This window comes from Prionailurus bengalensis, chromosome C2, assembly GCF_016509475.1.
Source record: "Prionailurus bengalensis isolate Pbe53 chromosome C2, Fcat_Pben_1.1_paternal_pri, whole genome shotgun sequence".
Classification (NCBI taxonomy): domain Eukaryota; kingdom Metazoa; phylum Chordata; class Mammalia; order Carnivora; family Felidae; genus Prionailurus; species Prionailurus bengalensis.
In genome coordinates this window covers 125,360,189-125,380,132 of record NC_057350.1, presented here as the reverse complement: position 1 = coordinate 125,380,132, position 19,944 = coordinate 125,360,189, and the positions used below count along the sequence as shown (strand labels likewise).

The 19,944-nt window shown below is 40.2% G+C and overlaps 1 protein-coding gene and 1 non-coding gene across 2 annotated transcripts in view; both read right to left on the bottom strand.

Moving 5' to 3' along the window:
• PIK3CB (phosphatidylinositol-4,5-bisphosphate 3-kinase catalytic subunit beta) overlaps positions 1-18,229 on the bottom strand; it is a 189,748-nt gene extending 171,519 nt beyond the window's left edge. Inside the window, 1 exon segment of the mRNA XM_043595281.1 lies at positions 18,034-18,229. The gene's annotated coding sequence lies outside the window, so the exon portion shown is untranslated.
• LOC122492530 lies at positions 8,788-8,891 on the bottom strand. The gene has a single exon (XR_006299702.1). It is a non-coding gene; the product is annotated as a small nucleolar RNA U13 (small nucleolar RNA).
• Positions 18,230-19,944: the final 1,715 nt, after the last annotated feature.

Below are 19,944 nucleotides of genomic sequence, written 5' to 3'. Positions count from 1 at the left end.
TTAAAATTCTTGCCAAGGACATTAATAGGTAACTTTTTTTTTATGTATGTGTTTATTTATTTATTTTGAGAGAGAGAGAGAAAGAGCACGTGCACGTACACACATGTCAGTGAGGGAGGGGCAAAGAGAGAGAGGGAGAGAGAATCCCAAGCAGGCGCCACACTGTCAGAGCAGAGTCTGACACAGAACTCTGTCTCACAAACTGTGAGATCATGACCTGAGCCAAAATCAAGAGTCGGACGTTAACTAACTGAGCCACCAGGTACCACTAAACTCACTTTAAAATTTACATCATTTCCCTCTCTCTAACAATACTTTTACAGTTTAATGAATATGTAGCAAAATGTTAACAAGCAGATGATATACAGAAAGAAAACCTAGGGCATGAATAATCTCCTGATTAACAACCATAATACTTAGCAAATCACATTTAGTAATGAAATTTAAAAAGAAAATAGAATTATTCAGCAAAAAGAAAGTACTGATATATGTTACAGTATGGATGAACCTTAAAAATATTATGCCAAGTACAACAAGCCAATCACAGAAGACTGCGTACTAGGCAAATCTACAGAGATAAAGTAGATTAGCCATTGCTTAGAGATGGGGCATAGATGGGATTGAACAATGATAGCTAAAAGATTTCTTCTTACACTGATAAAAAATGTTCTAAAATTGATTTTTGTATGTATTGGAATATACTAAAAACTACTGAATTATACACTTTCAATGGATGAATTGTATGGTACACAATTACATATACACACATACACACACACATATATATATGTATAATCAATAAACCTATTGTCAAAAAAAATTTTGAGAAAAACTCTCACCCCTTTACAAAAAAATGTTTATTTTCAGCCAGGGTGTATGCACACACACAGGCATGTACTCAAGTGGGAGAAAGTAAGAGAGAGAGGGAAGGAGAGAAAGAGGGAGGGAGACGGAGGGAGAGGGTGAGAGAGGGAAAGAGGGAGGGAGACAGAGGGAGAGAATCCCAAGCTGACTCCATGCTGTCAATGTAGAACCCAACATGGGGCTCAACCGCATGAACCATGAAATCATGATCTGAGCCAAAACCAAGAGTCAGACACCTAACTGACTGAGCCACCTAGGTACCCCTCGCCACTTTTAATCAACATTGTACTGAATGAAGTTCTAGTAACCGCAATCAGACAAGAAAAAAGAAATAAAAGGCATCCAAATTGGGAAGGAAGAAGTAAAACTGTCATTATTTGCAGATTACATGATAGGATATTTAGAAAACCCTAAAGACTTCACCAAAAAAAACTATTAGAACTGATAAATTCAGTGAAGTTGCAAGATACAAATCAAGATATAAAAATCTGCTGCATTTTATACACTACCAACGAAATAGAAGAAGGAAAACTCAGGAAACAATCCCATTTACAAGTGCATCAAAAAGAATAAAATAACTAGGAATAAAAATCACTAAATTCTACTCCTGAAACCAATACTACACTATTAAGTTAACCAACTGGAATTTAAATAAATAAATAGGAATAAATTTAACCAAAGAGGTGAAAGAACTATATTCTAAAAACTATAAGACACTGAGAAAAAAATTCAAAGTTGACACAAATAAATGGAAAGATACACCTGCTCAAAGACTGCAAAAAATATTGTTAAAATGTCCATACTACCCACAGCACTCTACAGATTCAACACAATCCCTATCAAAATACCAATAGTATTTTTTGAAGAACTCTAACGAATAATCCTAACATTTATAAAGTAAAACAAAAACCCAAATAGCAAAGACAATCTTGACAAAGAACAAAGCTGGAGGTATCACAATCCCAGTTTTCTTTTTTTTTTTTTTTTAATTTTTTTTTCAACGTTTATTTATTTTTGGGACAGAGAGAGACAGAGCATGAACGGGGGAGGGGCAGAGAGAGAGGGAGACACAGAATGGGAAGCAGGCTCCAGGCTCCGAGCCATCAGCCCAGAGCCCGACGCGGGGCTCGAACTCACAGACCGCGAGATCGTGACCTGGCTGAAGTCAGACGCTTAACCGACTGCGCCACCCAGGCGCCCCAGTCCCAGTTTTCAAACTATACTACAAAGTTACAGTAATCAAAACAGCATGGTACTGGCACAAAAACAGACATATATACATCAATGGAATAAAACAGAAAGCCAGAAATAAACCCATACTTACCTGCTCAATTAATTAATCTACATCAAAGAAGGCAAAATATACAATGGGGAAAAGACAGTCTCTTCAATGAATGGTGCTGGGAAAACTGGACAGCTACATGCAAAAGAATGAAACCAAACCACTTTCTTACACCATACACAAAAAATAAACTCAAAATGGATTAAGGAGCTAAATGTGTGACCTGAAACCATAAAAGTAAACTTAAGTAGTAATCTCTTGGACATCAACCTTGGCAATATTTTTCTGGATCTGTCTCCCCAGCAACGAAAACAAAAGCAAAAATAAACCATTGGGACTACATCAAACTAAAAAGCTTTTGCACAGCAAAAGAAACCATCAACAAAACAAAAAGGGCAACCTAAAGAATGGGAGAAGATACCTGCAAATGATATATCTGGTAAGGGGTTAATAGCCAAAATATATAAAGAACATGGGGGTCCTGACTGGCTCAGTCAGTGAAGCATGTGACTCTTGATCTTGGGTCATGAGTTCAAACCCCACGTTGGGTGTAGAGCTTACTTAAAAATTTTTTTGAGGGGCACCTGGATGGCTCAGTCGGTTGAACATCCGACTTCAGCTCAGGTCATGATCTCACAGTTCGTGAGTTCGAGCCCCACGTCAGGCTCTGTGCTGACAGCTCAGAGCCTGGAGCCTGCTTTGGGTTCTGTGTCTCCCTCTCTCTCTGACCCTCCCCTGCTCTTGCTCTGTCTCATTCTCTCTCTCAAAAATAAATAAACATTAAAAAAAAAAATTTTTTTTGAAAACTAAAAATTTAAAAATATGTATATATAAAGAACTTTTACAACTCAACACCAAAAAACAATCTGATTAAAGAATGGGCAGAGAGAGGTAGTTGGCTGACTCAGTTGGTAGAGCATGTGACTCTTAGTCTTGGGGTTGTGAGTTCAAGTTCCACTTTTTAGGTGTAGAGATTACTTAAATCTTGGGGCGCCTGGGTAGCTCAGTTGGTTAAGTGTCCAACTTCAGCTCAGGTCATGATCTTGAGGCTAATGAGTTGGAGCCCCACATCAGGCTCTTTGCTGACAGCTCAGAGCCTGAAGCCTGCTTCAGATTCTGTGTCTCCCTGTCTCTCTGCCCCTCCCCCACTCACACTCTATCTCTCTGTCAAAAATAAAAAATAAGTCTTAAAAAAATATAAATAAATAAAATCTTAAATGTTCAGTTCATAAATAAAATTTTCTAAAAATTGGGCAGAGAACCTGAATAGACATGCTTCCAAAGACATACAGACAGCCAACAGACATTATGAAAAGATGCTCAACATCACTAATCATCTGGAAATGCAAATCAAAACCACAATCTCACTAATCAGAATGGCTAGTATCAAAAACATAAAAAATAGTAAGTGTTGGTAAGGATGTGAAGAAAAGGGAACCCTCGTGCACTGTCAGTGGGAATGTAAATTAGTACAGCCACTGCAGAAAACACCATGGAGGGTCCTCCAAAGACTAAAAATAGAAATACCATACAATCCAGTAATTCCACTCCTGAGTATTTACCCAAAGAAAACAAAACTGCTATATGCACCCCATGTTTACTACAGCATTATTTATAATAGCAAAGGTATGGAAGCAACCTAAAAGCCCACTGATATAGATGAATGGATAAAGATATAGTATATATACAAAAAGGAAGATTACTCAACCATTAAAAAGAATGAAATTTTGCCATTCATGACAACGTGGATTGACCTAGAGGTTGTTATGTTAAGTGAAATAAGTCAGAGGAAGACAAATACCGTATGGTTTCATTTATATGTGAAGTCTAAAAAACAAAACAACAACAAAAGAGCGAGCAACAGACTCCTCATAAATACACAGAACTAGGGATTGCCAGAGGGTAGAGGTTGGGGGATAGGTGAGATAGGTAAAGGGGATTGGCAAAATAGGTTAAGGAAGTGGATACAAACCTCCAGTTATAAAAAAAAAAAAAAAAAAGTCACAGGATGAAAAGCACAGCATAGGGAATACAGTCATTAATACTGTAATAGCTCTATACCTGGAGCTAGTACGATACTGTATGATAACCACACTGGAGTTAAAATTAATATTGTAATAACTCTGTACAGTGTTATATGGTAACTACACTTATCTTGGTGAGCATTTCATAATGTATATAATTGTTGAATTACTATATTGTACACATGAAACTAATATGTCCAACTGTACTTCAATTAAAATTAAATAAATTTAGAGGGGGACCTGGCTGGCTCAGTTGGAAGAGCATGCAACACTTGATCTAGGGGTCATGAGTTCAAGCCCCACACTGAGTGTAGAGATTACATTAAAAAATGACATCTTTGGGGCGCCTGGGTGGCGCAGTCGGTTAAGCGTCCGACTTCAGCGAGGTCATGATCTCGCGGTCCGGGAGTTCAAGCCCCGTGTCAGGCTCTGGGCTGATGGCTCAGAGCCTGGAGCCTGTTTCCGATTCTGTGTCTCCCTCTCTCTCTGCCCCTCCCCTGTTCATGCTCTGTCTCTCTCTGTCCCAAAAATAAATAAACGTTGAAAAAAAATTAAAAAAAAAAAAAAGAAAAGAAAAAAAAATGACATCTTTAAAAAAATAAATAGCAAAATTAAATGAGAACAGATAAAAGGCTTATATAGAAAAAAGTAAAGAACTTTTTCATATACACCTAATGGCTGAGACACCGAATAAAAACTGAACAAGTCCACTGAGTACAGAAATAGATGAAAGGAAAATGATTGGTTTTAGAATACTTCTGTGCAGATCGCTAAAGAGCTATGCACACTGTGTAGATTAGGACTATCTACCATTCACGATGCAATATACATTAGTTTCCCTTTCCCTATATAATTCCAACCTCTGCAATTTATATAATTTAAAAAAAGGAAATTAAAAAAATAATAAAAAAAATAAAAAGAGGAAATGTGATATTCAAACGCAATTCCAAGTCTTCATGTGTCATACCTAAGAAATAATGATTGTATCCAAAGATTCAGTTCAAAGATGTTCACTATAAGGTTATTCATAACAGCAAAGTAAGTTTAATCTTATCTAACTAAGCTTTTGTTGAATACTTTTGTTATTAAATTGCATTACAACCATGTGACAGAATTTTAAACTTTTTTTAATAAATGTTTACTCCTTTTTGAGACAGAACACGCAACTGAGTGGGGGAGGGAGAGGTGGGGGACAGAGCATCCAAAGTGGGCTCCATGCCAACAAGAGGGACTCCAACTCACAAAATGAGCATCCCCTTCTATGTGTCTGAATACTATTAATGATAGGTATAATGTTCATGCTCACATTCTTTTCTCATGTGAATGTGGGGGAGGGGGGAGGCCAAACAGCACAAATGTAATGCTTATCTATTCATTTTTTTAATTAAAGGATTAATAACTGTAATCTATTGGTTCATTTATTCAAAAGTAAATTCATGAAACAAAAGTAAATTTATGTCTACCTTCCTCTATTCCCAACACTTTAGGATCAAGTTTAGCAAGATGTTTCAATATAGCACCCAACAAATTACCTAGGCAGGAGAGGAAAAAATACTTCAGAGTTTTCGTATTTGAAAATTCTGTAAAGATGATCTACACCTGGGGCGCCTGGGTGGCGCAGTCGGTTAAGCGTCCGACTTCAGCCAGGTCAAGATCTCGCGGTCCGGGAGTTCGAGCCCCGCGTCAGGCTCTGGGCTGATGGCTCAGAGCCTGGAGCCTGTTTCCGAGTCTGTGTCTCCCTCTCTCTCTGCCCCTCCCCCATTCATGCTCTGTCTCTCTCTGTCCCAAAAAAATAAATAAACGTTGAAAAAAAAATTTTTTTAAAAAAAAAAGATGATCTACACCTGCTTACTAGAACATCTAATAATACCAGATCATACATTAAGTATTTTTGTTAGCTACATATATATAACAAAGCATAAAACCACAGGTTTCTTTTTTTTCTCTTCTTTTTTTTTTAAGAGAAAGAAAGAGATCATGAGGAGGGGGAAAAGTCGGGGAGAGGGCAAAAGAGAGAGAGCGAATATCTTACACAGGCTCTATGCTCAGCACGGAGCACAATGCAGGGCTGGATCCCACAACCTTGGGATCAAGACCTGAGCCAAAACCAAGAGTCAATGCTCAACCGAATGAGCCATCTAAGCACCCCTAAAACCACATACTTTCTAACTATAAAGCCAAGGCAAAAGCAAAGCTTTTTATACATTCAAAACAAAGGCATACTACATCAAATAATTTATTTTTTTTAACGTTTATTTATTTATTTGCAGAGAGATAAACAAGAGAGCAAGAATAGGAGAGAAGCAGAGAAACAGGGAGAGAATCCTAGGCAGATTCTGCACTGCCAGCTGGGGAGTCCAACACAGGGCTCAATCATGACCTGAGCTGAAATCAAGAGTCTGACGCTTAACCAACTGAGCTATCCAGGAGCCCCAATTTTTTAACTCATAACTCGTACAATAAAACTAGGCTATATCTATATCAAGTTATTTAAGAGTAGTTAGAAAAAGAAAGTTAATGGTTGAGAGGTGAGTGGGGGGATAAATAAAATAAATGGATTAAAAGACACAAACTTCTAGTTATAAATCAAGGAGGTGAAAAATGCAGCATATGGAATACAATCAATAATACTGTAATAACATTGCTTGGTGACAGATGGAGACTATACTTATCATGGTGAGCAATGAGTAATGTATTAAATTGTTGAATATATATATATACACACACACACACACACACACACACCTGAAACTAATACTTCAATTAAAAAAAAAAAGGTTAAAGGTTCAATGAACAGAAAATTGCATCCTGTTTCCAAATACTACACAGGTAGTGTAAGATGAAGGTGGTGATTATTACACTAAAAAAAACACAACACTTTAAACTTATATAGTATCTTCTAACCTTCCTCTGAAGGACCTAAAAAATAAAGAACTGTATGATGCAATCAGTTAAAAATATAAATTCTAGGGGCACCTGGCTGGCTCAGCAGGTGGAGCAAAACACTCTTGCTCAGGGTTGTAAGTTCAAGCTTCATGTTGGGTGTAGAGAGTACTTAAAAATAAAATCTTAAAAAGAAAGAAAGAAAGGAAGAAAGAAAGAAAGAAAGAAAGAAAGAAAGAAAGAAAGAAAGAAAGAAAGAAAGAAAGAAAGAAAGAAAAATACACGTAAATTCTAGAGTCAGATCTGAGTTTGAAACCTGACTTTTCCTCAACTATGTGATGCTTGGCATGTTAACATCCCCCAAAGCTTCAGTTTCCTTATCTCTTAAGCAAGGATATCATCACTACCTTCATTACAAGTTTATGAAGATAAAATCTAGGAAGGCCACTAAGCATAACATGGCATGTAAGTAAGCATCCAATAAATGTTAACTACTATTATAGTCTAATCCCATATAGTAAGCACAAAGAGCAAGTTCTTTTTTTTTTCTTCTCCCCTTATTTTCTGAATTTCATATGGTACAAAAGGTATTACATACTTGAACATATTCAAATAGAAGGTTCTTTCCATTCCTTGGGCCAACCTTCCTTCAGAGGCAAAAGAGTGGTTTTTCTAATGGGCTATATTGACAGCCACAACTTTAAATGACAAAAAATGATGGAGCAATTGGTGAAGCATGTGACACATGATTTCCAGGTTGTAAATCGAGCCTCACGTTGAGCTTGAGATTACTTTAAAAAAAAAGAAAGAGGGGCGCCTGGGTGGCGCAGTCGGTTAAGCGTCCGACTTCAGCCAGGTCAAGATCTCGCGGTCCGGGAGTTCGAGCCCCGCGTCAGGCTCTGGGCTGATGGCTCAGAGCCTGGAGCCTGCTTCCGATTCCGTGTCTCCCTCTCTCTCTGCCCCATCCCCACTGATGCTCTGTCTCTCTCTGTCTTAAAAATAAATAAAACATTAAAAAAAAAAAAAATTTTTTTTAAAAAAAAGAAAGAAAGAAAGAAAAGAGGAGAAAAAAAGAAAAGAAAGGAAGAAAGAGAAAAAGAAAGGAAATAGGTGACAATATACAGAATTAAAGAAATCATAACTTCTTCACAAGTTAAGGATGAAATCATTGCTGCTGGTTGATATGGCATACATAGCTACCATACACACACACACAGTAGACATTTCTTGTAGGTAGAATCAGCACCTAAAACCCAGAACAATACCAATTACTTAGGAAAAATATTAATAATGAAATGGTGGGTAAAGTATACTAAGACTTAAGACAACCAATGATTTTCAATGAAAATGTGAAAGTTTCCTAACCACCAAAAAAAAAAAAAACCCCAAAAATAATTTCAATTGATCACCACCTTGTCAAAACTAACTATCATCTATCTACTCCTATGGATATTTCCTTAGGCTCTCTAGCAAAAAATAAACATATTAAGAGAATCCCAGATGGTTGTCCCGCAGGACACCCCTCCCCCCAAAAAACTACCCATAATGAATCTCAATTAAGGGGAATAATATATATATATATACACACACACACACACACATATATATACACACATACATATATATATGTATATATAATATATATACACATACATATATATATGTATATATAATATATACATATATATATGTATGTATCTAGCTGATAAATATGGAACCTTTTTTTTTTCCCTATGTCAGACGGGCAATGTGCCAAGGTCGTAACAAGGTTTAAGGGAGGCACATATCACACAACAACATGAACACCCAATCATCACGCTTATGAACTACAAGAGGATCAGAAACCTAACTTTTTTAAAATATACAACTGGAGGGGCGCCTGGGTGGCACAGTCAGTTAAGCGTCCGACTTCAGCCAGGTCACGATCTCGCGGTCCCGGAGTTCGAGCCCCGCGTCGGGCTCTGGGCTGATGGCTCAGAGCCTGGAGCCTGTTTCTGATTCTGTGTCTCCCTCTCTCTCTGCCCCTCCCCCGTTCATGCTCTGTCTCTCTCTGTCCCAAAATAAATAAAAAACGTTGAAAAAAAAATTTTTTTTTAATAAAAAAAATAAAATAAAATATACAACTGGAGAGGTAAGTTTTAGCTAACAAATTATAATTTTTGTTCAGATAACATAACAGCAGCAATTTGTAATGATTTATAAACACTGCTTTTATTAGTATATAAATACAAGACCTACACTAAATTGGTAGTTCAAGAGTACAAAATTTTAGGCAGCTATTATCTGCCCATGGGCCCTGTCCTCATGCTTTAATAACACATTTTTGCACCAAAAAAAAAAAAAAATACAGAATTTTAACTGACCATATTTCAACGGTTTAATAGAAATTAGGGGCGCCTGGGTGGCTCAGTTGGTTAAGCGGCCGACTTCACCTCAGGTCATGATCTCGCACTCCGTGAGTTCGAGCCCCGCGTCGGGCTCTGTGCTGACAGCTCAGAGCCTGGAGCCTGTTTCTGATTCTGTGTCTCCCTCTCTCTGACCCTCCCCCGTTCATGCTCTGTCTCTCTCTGTCTCAAAAATAAATAAATGTTAAAAAAAATTTTTTTTTAATAGAAATTAATTACTGTGTAAGTAACTTGTCAGAGGTAGTAGTAAGTGGTCTGGCTACAAAAACTGAGCATCTCGGGGCACCTGGATGGCTCAGTCCGTTAAGCATCCCACTCTTAGTTTCAGCTCAGGTCATGATCTCATGGTTTGTTGACTCTAAGCCCTGTATCAGGCTCCGCACTGAGTGTGGGGAGCCTGCTTGGAATTCTCTTTCTCCCTCTCTTCTCTGCCCCTCCCCTGCTCTTGCCCCAGCTCTCTCTCTCTCTCAAAATAAACTCCAAAAAAAAAAAAAAAGAGAGAGAGAGACAATCTCTATTTCAAACTGCAGTTTTTCAGTTTAATTCCTCTGAAAATTGTTGAAAAGTTAAATTTTTAAATAAACATTAAAGAAAACTTCAAATTGCATTAAACTTATAATTCTGATGGTCTGAAGTACTCATTATTTAAATCATGAAAGCTCAATCATTTAAACTAGTAAGGAGCAAATGTCTCAAAATGGAGTTTGCCCTTTTGTTGACAGTCACCTCAAATTTCTTCCAGTGGCTCAGCAGGTAAGGAATTCATGGAATTCAGGTCTTCGAGGTCTAGTAAGCACTGTGGTTAAACCACCCAGTCAACACCAAATTATGTAGGGCAAAGCCTGTTCATTATCTAATTCCTTTGACCCCTCCCATCCTTTCCCTACTTCACAATTGCCAATACTTCTATATGGTAGGAGATAGATACGAAATTAGTAAATATTACAGTTATTAGAAATGCAAGGAAAAACTATCGTCAGGAATGTGGTTAAACTGCAGTTTAAATAAAGCTTCTGGATTACTCATGGATTTCTTTTAATCCACATAATCCTTCTCCTGAAGGCATGGATAATCAGGATCGCATTTCCCCTGAAGACAAGTAAGCATTTGCCTGGTGGTCTCCCAAGTGATTCCAGCACCAGGGGAGGACAAGCTAGAGTCAGGAACAAGCATGTCAGTTCTTCCTAGCTTGCACCAGAGGACTGTGAGTTGCAGACCTGGCTCTAGCAATACCACAACAGAGGGGATGGTCCAGCAGTAAATACACCAGTTAAAAGGGCAATGATAATAACCTCAAGCGAACTGCTTTAAATACTGCAGGAAATGAGGAGGTATGCATTCTTGGTGAAGAGGTGGGGGAAAACAGATCCTGAAGCCAGGATTCAGGGTAAGGATTTGTGAATTTTGTAAGGAAATGATGAAGTTTCTACATTATTAACTGCTTTAGGTTGAAACTAATATATATAAGATAAATGAAAGCTACATTTGCAACACACCATAGTTATACAGATAGCATATCCTCCCTTCAATCCCTAGGCTAAAAACAACTTTAAGTGCTAGGAAAAAGTAGGCTAGCAGAAAGTGACAATGCTAGAGAGAAGTTAGGAAGAAAAACTGAGACTTCATAACATAATCCTTGGCAAAATTAATCTCCAGCTAACCCTGCCAAGAGCAGTAAATGGGAAGTCTAGATTTACCAGAGAGATGAATCCATTATTATCACAGACTTAGCCTCCAAATTCTCTTAGATGGTCCTTTATATAAGCTGACATTATGGGATTCACCTCACTTGACAGTTTTCAGAAGTTATACAGTATTTTTTTAATTTAAAGCCTTTATAAACATTCCTTCATCTACAAGGATAATTAGTTTATTGCATGTTGAAGACTGGAATTATCTCATTTATATTTCCAAAAGAAAACCAACAATTAGGGTGATCAGTTATCCACTCATTCTAGTTCTAACATATTCTAGCCATGAAAAATTTTCTCTTTAAAACACAAATAAGGGCGCCTGGGTGGCTCAGTTAAGCATCTGACTTCGGCTCAGGTCATGATCTCATGGTTCATGGGTTTGAGACCTGGGTCAGGCTTCATGCTGACAGCTCAGAGCCTGGAGCCTGCTTCAGAGCCTACTTCGAATTCTGTGTTTCCCTCTCTTTCTGCCTCTCCCCGACTCACCCTCTGTCTCGCTCTCTCTCAAAAATGAATAAATATTTTTATAAATAAATAAAATGAATCCAAGTGCTCAGAATGAGAAGGGAGAGGACTACAAAGGAGCAACACAAGGGAATTCTTTGAGGTGTTGGAATTGTTCTGTATACTGTTAGTGGTGGCTATAATTACAAAAATCTATGCATGTGTTAAAACTCAGGAGGGGAACGCCTGAGTGGCTCAGTCGGTTAAGCATCTGACTCTTGATTTTTGGCTCAGGTCACGATTTCAGGGTTTGTGAGATTTGAACCCCATGTTAAGCTCTGCGCTGACAACATGGAGCCTGCTTGGGATTCTCTCTCTCCCTCTCTCCCTGCTCCTCCCTGGCTCATACTCTCTCTCCCTCAAAATAAATAAACATTTAATAATAAAAAAAAAAAAACCCTCAGGGCTGTATATGAAAAAAATTAAGTTTTTTTTTCAACGTTTATTTATTTTTGGACAGAGAGAGACAGAGCATGAACAGGGGAGGGGCAGAGAAAGAGGGAGACACAGAATCGGAAGCAGGCTCCAGGCTCTGAGCCATCAGCCCAGAGCCTGACGCGGGGCTCGAACTCACGAACCGTGAGATCGTGACCTGGCTGAAGTCGGACGCTTAACCGACTGCGCCACCCAGGCGCCCTGAAAAAAATTAAGTTTTGACAAACCAAAGAAACAGACTTAACTACAGAGAACAAACTGATGGTCGCCAGAGGAGCGGTGGGTGGGAGATGGGTGAAATTAGGTGATAGGCAATAAAGATTATACTTATCACAATGAGCACTGAGTAATGAATACAATTGTTTAATCATTTACACCGTACACCTAAAACTAATACCCTGTACATTAACTGTACTGAAAACATTTTCAATTAATTTTAAAAATTAGAGTTTTACTGTATATAAATTTTTTTTAATTCAATGTCATCCTCTTTTAGAAATGCCTTTTTATCAAAATCTCTTTGGTCATCTAAAAAAATAGGGGCACCTGAGTGGCTCAGTCAGTTGAGTGTCCGACTCTTGATTTTGGCTCAGGTCATGATCCTAGGGTCCTGGGATCCAGCCCCATGTCTGCCTCCATGCTGATTGTGGATAATATAATAATAATTGATTTTAATATTTAAAAATATGTATCTAAAAGTGTATTATATATTTACTGTACATCATATATTATACAAAAATTATATATTTATATGAAATTTATATAAAAAGTGTTTATTTAATGAATAATAATAAACAAGCCTATTGAAAAAGAAAGGTCTAAATTAGAGACACAATCTGCATTATCAGAGCAACTAGAACAAACACACTATACACACCCAACCACACATCTAATCCCTTTCATTTTTCTCTCTCTCAACTAGAAGCTTGTGACTCAGAACTATTTAACCTGGAGATAACATAAAGGCTACTATGGAATCTATGGTAGAACAACAACTTAAAAAGGAAGTGCACCAGTTTGGAGCCAGTCTAAAGAGAAAGCTGGACCCAATGGCTAGAAAATGTAGGCAGACAGACCTTGACTAGGAGAAGAAAGGCCTCTTCAAGAAAAGGATAGTTTCCTCTCAAAGCATTACAGCAGACATTAAACTACTGAAGGCTCACAGGTACTCCTTAGAAAAAGAGCCCATACCAATCAGGGAATGAAGAGTGAGGAGAGGGAAAAAAATCCAGGTGACAAAATCTGGGGAGGGCAGTGAGAGGTAAGAGGAGTGATAAGGGAAGTTGTCTTATGTCAGCCAAAAAAACTGATGATATTCTCACCTATTGTTCCTTTTCTTCTTCTCTTTCACTAAATGTTAAGTCAGCATTATTCTTCTAATCTAAGCTTTTCTCCTCCAACATATTTTTTCTCTATTTCTACTCTGACAATGGAATTATACACTCTTTTTTAATATTTTATTTCTTTTGAATAAGAGAGTTCAAGTGGGGGAAAGGCAGAGAGAGAGGGAGAGACAGAATCCCATGCTTCAAAAATAAAATCCTGAAAAAAAAGAAAGAAAGAAACCAAATGGTAAGAATTTATCCCCAAGACATGATAATTCCAAATCAAATGGTTGAGAGGATGGATACACACATACACACACACACACACACACACACACACACACACACAGAGGATCAGGGGTCTCCGTTTTTGTTTTTGTTTTTTTAAATAGTGTAATTGAAATAAACACACCTGCTCTCTGCAAACATTCCAACTGCTACCCTATCGGATTTGGTATGCAATACTAAATGAAAGTATCACATTCTAGAACCAATCCCCTCCAGTCAAGACCAAAATTCAATGTCTCAAAAGAACACAAGCCTGGAAAACCTGTTTGGTTCCTTATTTACAAAAATACTAATGAACCAGTATACAATGAATAAAAATCACATTTGTTGTTATTAGTGGCTTAATGTCTAGCCTCTTCAGGAGGTACAGCACCCCTTAACCAAGACTGAGGAATAAGGATGCCTAACAGAATACCTCTAGGCCCTCTGATTACTTCCTTATTTGCACAAATCTGGGACCAAAAAGAATAAGTTTGTTCAACACATGCTGAACTTATAATCAAAAGACTGGGGGCGCCTGGGTGGCTCAGTCGGTCAAGCGTCCGACTTCAGCTCGAGTCACGATCTCGCGGTCCGTGAGTTAGAGCCCCGCGTCAGGCTCTGGGCTGATGGCTCAGAGCCTGGAGCCTGCTTCCGATTCTGTGTCTCCCTCTCTCTCTGCCCCTCCCCCCTTCATGCTCTGTCTCTCTCTGTCTCAAAAATAAATAAACGTTAAAAAAAAAAAAAAAGACTGACTTATTTCATTCACACATTCATTCATTCAACATTAATTAAATGTTTTAGGCACTGTTCTGGTTACCAAGAATACCAATATAGAAGACAGACAAGATCCTGGCCCTCAGAGAGTTTAGAGTATGCCGAAGGGGGAAAAAGCCATAACAAATAAATAAGTAAATAAGCAAGATAATAGCAGAAAATGCAAGTAAAGAGTATGGATTTACTTCTTAGTGTAATAAGCCACTGAAGCAGGAAAGTGAGTAAAGATCACTCTGATCACTATTTGAAACAGCAAAGCAAGACCAGAGGCAAGAGACCAGGTAAGAAGCTACTGCCCAAGAAGAAATGGGTTGGTGGCAATAAAAACAAAGAAGTAAATATACCTGAAATGTATTTTGGAGGTAAAATTGACAGGGTTTGCTGAAGGACTGATTATGTGGGGAATGGAGGCGCAGTGAGGCAAAGGGATGAATTAAGAATGACCACCAGATTTTTCACTTAACGGGGGTGGAGGAGGAGGGCAGAGGGGTGCTGAGGAAGGAAAAGGCTGAGAAACAAATCAAGAGCTCCACTCTGAACATGTTCAGTTTTGGATGCCTAAAGGCAAATGGAGTGAAGATACCACAAAGGCAGTAAAAGAAATCTAAAGTTCAGGACTGAAGATAAAAATCTGAGCGTCGGGCACCTGGGTGGCTAGTCAGTTGAGAGTCCAACTCTTGATTTCAGCTCAGATCACAATCTCACAGTTTGTGAGATCGAACCCCACATCAGGCTCTGCTCTGATAGCACAGAGCCTGCTTGGGATTCTGTCTCTCCCACTCCCTTCACCACACTCTTGCTCGCTGTCTCAAAATAAATAAACCTTTTAAAAAATCTGAACGTCCCTTCCCCTCTCATGCTCTGTCTGTCAAAAATGAATAAACATTTAAAAATATTAAAAAAAAAAAAAAAAGGGGGGGGGGGGGGCGCCTGGGTGGCTCAGTCGGTTGAGCATCCGACTTCAGCTCAGGTCATGATATCTCAGTCTGTGAATTCGAGCCCCGTGTCGGGCTCTGTGCTGAGAGCTCAGAGCCTAGAGCCTGCTTCAGATTCTGTGTCTCCCTCTCTCTGCCTCTTCCCCTCTCATGCTCTGTCTGTCAAAAATGAATAAACGTTTAAAAATATTAAAAAAAAAAAATCTGAACGTCAACAGCACATGGACAGTGGACATGATGAGATCACCTGGAGAGAGTACAGGTAGAAAAACAGTAGAGGGAACATAGTGATATTGTAATAGTATTGTATGGCAACAGATGGTAGCCACACTTGTGGTGAGCACAGCATTATGTAATGTATACACTTGTTGAATCACTAGGTGGTATACCTGAAATTAATGTAACACCGTGTGTTAACTACACTCAAAAAAAATTTTTTTAAGAAAAGAAAAAAGTAGAGGGGATAGGGGCACTGGGCTGGCTTAGGCAGCAGAGCATGCGACTCCTGATCTTGGGGTTGTGAGTTCAAACCCTGCATTGGGCACAGATCTTACTTTAAAAAAAGTTTTTTTTTTAAGTTGAGGGAATGGCTTGGAAGCGCTAAGGCATTAGGATGTTTTGAATTCAGGGAGAAGGAAAAATCAACAAAAGGAGAGAAAGGGAGTGAAGAGAAGGAAACCATAAAAGTGCAGTATCCTGGAAGGTTCTTCTATATAATGTGATTCACTAGTCCATCACCACCCTCCCAAACCTTGTGACACACACCCACTCAAACTCTATAAATAAAAAGACTAAGGCAAAACCAAAAAGACTGAGTGACATCCCCAAAGCCCCAGCTATTAGGGACCCAAGTCCAGGCCTAGAACGAAGCAAGATGGGACTTCTGACCCCTAGCCTTTTCAGCAGCTAGCACAGTAGGGCTTCTACTGTCAGGTTCACCAATCTAAAGTGAGACAAGAGGAAAAATCACAATTTAGGAAGAACGTATCTTAGATTACAAGGTCTAATTTTAATTTTTTTTCTGTGTATTTTGTTCACATTCAAAAATACGTTGAATCAAAGTCTCTGTGGATGAGTCTCTTTACAAAGTAGAAAACACAGTCAAGAGGTGCAAAATGGCAATAAATTAAAAGACAACTCAATTTTCTACACTTCTAAAAAACACCCTGAAGGTCAAAGATCCTCATCAGAGTATGAATCAGGGGTGTAAAACAAAGTTTTTTTGTTGTTAGTCATTTTTGCTTTAGTGAATACAATTTTCATTTTTAAAGCTTATGATTATTACTTGTTTCTACACTTGCCTTCTGAAACTAAGATCTTTATCCTGACCACTGTCTTATGCTACATTATCATGACTTAAACAGTTCTGCTTTTACCATAAAAACCTTACAGCGTTGCATAAAAATCCCCAAATGATTAATGAACTGCTGAGAATACTGACTCGGAGATGATTTTATTAGGAATCACATTTCCAAACATTCACTCAGTGCTTCAAAGTAAGTACTCATCTAATTTAATTATGATGACTTCACCAGACACTAACACTACCCACAATGATGTTTACAAAAGCACTTGTCACTCCCTTCGGATGTAGCAACGCAGAAAAATGAGTCTGTTTCCATATTCCTCGTGTGTTTATACTCTGTAACAAGTGACAGTTAAGTGTGACTTAAGATTATTTAAACTGCAAAGCACTTCCAGTTTGTGTGTCCCACCATTTTCCATCCTAAGCGAATCCTAAAATTCTTTCGGTCTTATTTCAACAATTGCCACTCAGCACCTGAGACAGGTAGCCCAAGTAAGCCTTAGCAAGAAAGAGACTACAAGATTCTAGTATGGGAAATAGACGATTCTATTTTGGCCACTGTAAGAGAACAGTCTCCAATATTAGGCAATTTCAGTGGAGGTTACTGCAACACCAGAGCAGTCTGTAAATAAATGTGCCCCCAAACGTACACCCGCAGCCTGGAATCAGCAATGGCTAACGAGAAAAGATGCTGCACCAGGGTTGCTCCTAATAGCTTACCACTTACCGAGCTCTGGCTGATCGGTCATGCACATCATCCGGTCCTATCCTCAAAACAACCCTGTGAAGTACGTATTATTATTATTCCCATTAACAAATCGGGACACTTGGGCCCAAGGTCCCAGGGCTGGTCAGTGGAGGCGGTGGAATTTGAAAACACGACCGTACCCCAACAGCCCAGGATCCCCGCCCCTAAAATGCACTTCTACACAAAAAGGCACCTGAGGGTGGAGAAGCCGCGGGGACGTCCGCAAAGGCGGAGGAGAGACAGGGCGAGGGCGCCGCCTCTCCAGAGAGGGCCCTTCAGGAACGCCACCAAAAGCGCCAGCGGCCGGGGCTACCGGTCGCGTCTCGGCCGCCCTGTGGCCAGGAAGCGCCGCTCACCTAAGAGAGCCCCGGGAGGGCCGCAGTCGAGCGAAGCGCCCCCGCAGGCCGGCGGGCGGGTGTCCTCCGCGACGGCAGGAAGCGCGCCGCGGGTACACAACTCGCCGGCGCCGCAGGCTGTGGCGGGCTAGAGCGCGCCGCCCGCCCGCGCGGGGGCACCTCACCCGCCGCCGCGACCGCGCCGCCACTCGGCTGCGCCGCATCCGGGTCCCGCGCCGCCGCTCTCACCTGCCCGGTGTTCCGCCGCCGCAGACTCCTAGCTCCGGTTACGCGGTCAGCAGCCCAGGCCACCGCGACCGTCCCGCTGAGGCACCCCCATCCCTGCCTCTCCCGGTCGCCTCCCGCCTGCCCCGCGCGGCGTTACACTGGCCCGCCACCCACAGCCATGGCCCGCTCTGCCGCCGCCGCCGCACCGACCGACGGAGCACGCGCGCGCCGCCGCCGTGCCCGCGCGCGCGCCCACCTCCCCGGCTGGCCTTCCAGCAACCTTCGCCCCGCCCCGCGCGCTGCTCGGACCAATCCCCGGCCCCGCAGCGGCCGCCGCCAGACCTGCGGGACTGGCCCGGCAGGGCAGAGGGAGAGGCGGTGCTGCCGCCTAGTTCTCTCGGGCTCTCTGCCCTCCCGGGACGCTACTGCTCGCCGTTTCGGCTCCTCTTTGTGGCTTCTGGAAGATAGTGGGATTGGGGATCTCCAACAGGCCGCCTTCAGCAGAGAACCGCCACCTGCCCCGTCTTTCGTAGCCCCCTCCCGAGACACCCCTCTGCTCTAGATTTCCTTGTTGGCCTTCGCTTCCCAGTCCCTCTCCCGAATTCCGTTCTGGAACTTTGAACTGACTCCTCGCTGACTGGGCGCAGCCCATCGCTTTTCCCCCTTCTTCTGTCACTCCACTTCTGGAGATGGAGTTGCTAGATTGGCTGCTTCACAGCTGGTTCTTCAAGTCCTGCTATATTAATGGTCATAAAAGCAGAAGTACAGCCTTCCAAGCCCAAGATTATTTTTCTGTGTGTTCATTTTTGCGACAGTAACAGCTAACATTTGTATGTAGTGCCTTATAGTTTACACAGCCCCCTTTGCATACCTTATCTCCTGTTATCTTTGGACCTCTACCAGGAAATTTTATAGACTTTCTTAGAGGCACACTTCAATTTCACTTACTGAAAAGCTAAAATCTTAACTTATTGTGAAGTTACTATATTTTAGAGTTATTTTAACTTTCGCTGCTATAATAGCTCAAGCAAATATTTGAGTAACCGAGGATGGAATCTAGAAGTAGAACCTACTATAAAGCAAAGATGGCAAACAGCCCAGTGGTAAAACAGTAGTTTGATAAATTATCCTAGTTTAATTGAATATTTATAATATATCAAAGCTAGAACCATACCACATTCAAAAATAAATTCCAGAAGAATTAAAGATATAAAAATATACAAAACAGGGGCGCCTGGCTGGTTCAGCTGGAAGAGCATGCAACTCTTGATCTGGGGGTCATGAGTTAGAGCCCCACTTTGGGGGTAGAGATTACTTAAATAAATATTTTACATATATATGTATATATATGTGAAACAAACACTTAGAGGGAATTTTTTAAAGAATAGTGATATGACATTTATTTCGTGAGGGGGAAATTTTAAGCCAGACAGGAAGCCCAGAATCATTAAAGAAAAAAATTGTCTACATAAGTATTGTGAAAGTTTTGCATGACATCACAATGACAAGACAAAGAAAAATGGAATAAAACAACAAAATGTATGGCAGACAGGGGCACCTTGATGGCTCAGTTGGTTAAATGTCTATCTCTTGGTTTCAGCTCAGGTCATGATCTCACAGTTTGTTATGTTGAGCCCTGCATCCAGCTCTTTGCTGACAGTACAGAGGCTGTTTGGGATTCTCTCTCTCCTTCTCTCTCACTCTGCACCCCACCCCCCGCCCTTGTTTTCAAAATAAATAAACTTAAAACAATAACTTTTAAAAAAATGGGAAACACATTGTATCTCTAACATACATATCTCTATGTATCAGAAACGTAAGAGTTTCTAAAAATGGATTTTTTTTAAGTAAGCTCTCCTGCCCAAGATGGGGCTTGAACTCACAACCCAGAAAGCAGCAGTCACATATTCTACCAAATGAGCCAGCCACATG